General features: G+C 44.9%; 1 pseudogene; it reads left to right on the top strand.

Annotated features, from left to right (window-relative positions):
• Nucleotides 1-383: 383 nt before the first annotated feature.
• Nucleotides 384-2,073, top strand: LOC114052746 (annotated as a pseudogene).
• The last annotated feature ends 265 nt before the right edge of the window (nt 2,074-2,338 follow it).

Raw genomic sequence — 2,338 nt, 5'->3', positions numbered from 1 at the left:
CAGCTGCTCTTCCTGCCACAATGAGGACACTCTGGGGTGCGGCAAGGAATGTGACAAGTAAAGGAAAAGATACCCTCCACTCTCCCCCCCTTACCCCCCCAAAAATAAAATCTTTATTTGTGCTAAAAAAAAAAAAAAGAATGCAAAGGTCAATCAGTCAATAAAATTTATTAAGTGCCTATTTGTGCCACGCACTGTGTTACAGATGGGAGGAGTGCCATCACTAACTCCTGCTCCAAAAGAAGCCAAATGGAGAAATGCCATTTCTTGGCATCCTGCAGTCTATCCTTCCATCTGTGGCAGATTTGGGAACACCTAATCAATGCATTCATTCCTTAAAAAACTTACCCACTGAGTCTCCACCAGCAAAGAGCTGCCCTAGGATGGACTCCTCCTGGAGCTCCCTGCAACCACCCATGTTACCTGGGCCCCTGCCATGTATCTGCTCCTTTTGCCCCCAGTCAATTGCTGCCACCATGGTGAAGCTGCTAACAATCAAGGTGAGCTAAAGAAAATGGCTCCTCACCAAAGGAGACAGAAGACAGTGGAGATAAGGACATGTCAGAAGATGAAGAAGGCAGTGGAGAAGAGGTTTTAGTCCCTCAGAAGAAGGGCAAAAATTGCTGTGGCTACACAAGCAAAGAATGTAACACCAACCAAAAAAGCTGTTGTTGCCACCACACCTGCTAACAAAGCAGTTATGACTTCTGGTAAGAAAATCCCCATGGAATGAAAGAAAGAAAGGAAGGAAGGAAGGAAGAAAGAAAGAAAGAGGTTATCTCAGCTCCCATGGGAAAAAAAAATGAAAGAAAGTGGTTATCTCAGCAAAAGCTGTCATCACATCAGACAAGAAGGGAGACACTCCAGCTAAAGCAGCAGCCATCCCTCCAAGGAGCAGGAAGATGAGGAGGAGAATGAAGAACCCATCAAAAAAGCAATAGAAAAGAGAAAAAAGGATATGGGCAAACAGAAAGCCCCCAAAGTGAAGAAACAGAAATTGGAAGCTGACACATATGCAAATTTCAATCTCCTCACTGGTAAGCTGAACTTACAACAAAATCGCTTCTGAGCTAAAAACAGGCATCATGGAAATTCTTTGCAAATAAGGACCTTACTGTTGTGGTAAGCATTGGCACCATCAAGAAGTTTGCTACACGGAATTCAAATCCCCCAGAGATGTGGAAAAGACTCTGGAACTCAGTAGCTCCAAAGTGGTTGGCTCATAAATGAAGCTGCAAAAAGCAAAAGAGAACAAAAAAGATGGAGACACAATAACACTCTCTGTCAAGAATCTACTGTATAAAGTAACTCAGGAAGAGCGTAAGGAAGTGTTTGAAGATGCTATTGAGGTCAGACTGGTCTTCATGAAGGATGAAACACCCAAAGGAATTGCCTATGTTGAATTGAAGACAGAATCAGATGTGGATAAGGCTTTGTAAGAGAAACGGGGAACTGAGGTTGATGGTCGGGCTCTCACTCTGGACTACACATGGGAGAAAAGTCAAAAGGATGAGAGAATTCGAGAGCTGGGATGAATAATTCCTGGAGCAGAAACAACAGTAGGTCAGCAGACTCAAAGACATTGATGCTGAATGACCTCACCTACAGCACCACTGAAAAAAGTCTGCAGGAAATGTCTGAGAAGTCTAGGTCCACCAGCTTGCCCCAGAACAACCAACGCTGACCTAAAATATACTTGTGTGTTGAATTTGCCTCTGTGGAAAATGTGAAAGAAGCTTTGAATTCCTGTAACACAGAAATTGGAGGCAGAGCCATACAGCTGCAGCTGAAGGGACAGACTACAGCTAATGCAGCATCCAGGGGCCAGTCCTACAAAACTTTGTTCGTCAAAGGTCTGTCCAAAGACATGAGAGAGGAAACAACGAAAAATTCATTTCATAGCTCTGTGGGGCACAGGACAGTCACAGACAGGGAGGCAGGGTTGGCTAAAGGGTACAGTTCTGTGGGATTCAAATCAGAAGATGCTAAAGCTGCAAAAGAGGCCATGGAAGCCAGGGAAATTGATGGAAACAAAGTAATTGTGGATAGGGCCAAGCCCAGGGTGAGGGCTGAGGGGCTGGTAGAGGAGGCCAAGGAGGCTTTGGAGGCAGAGGCTGATGAAATTTGAGAGGTCAGGGTGCTGAGGAGGCTGAGGAGGAAGACACAAGCCACAAGGAAAGAAGACCAAGTTTGAATAGCTTCTCCCCATTCTCTTTCCTCCTGCTATTTGAATGATCTCTGGGTGGTTTATGCTGTCATCTTCTGAGGACATTCCAAGACAAACATGTGGTCTGGACGTCCTCTTGGAAAAACTTGGATGACATTTCAAGGGAAAGAG

This window comes from Vombatus ursinus, unplaced genomic scaffold (assembly GCF_900497805.2).
Source record: "Vombatus ursinus unplaced genomic scaffold, bare-nosed wombat genome assembly UNPS02014809.1, whole genome shotgun sequence".
NCBI lineage: Eukaryota > Metazoa > Chordata > Mammalia > Diprotodontia > Vombatidae > Vombatus > Vombatus ursinus.
Note: the sequence above shows the minus strand (reverse complement) of the source record. Positions and strands in the feature narration are given on the sequence as shown.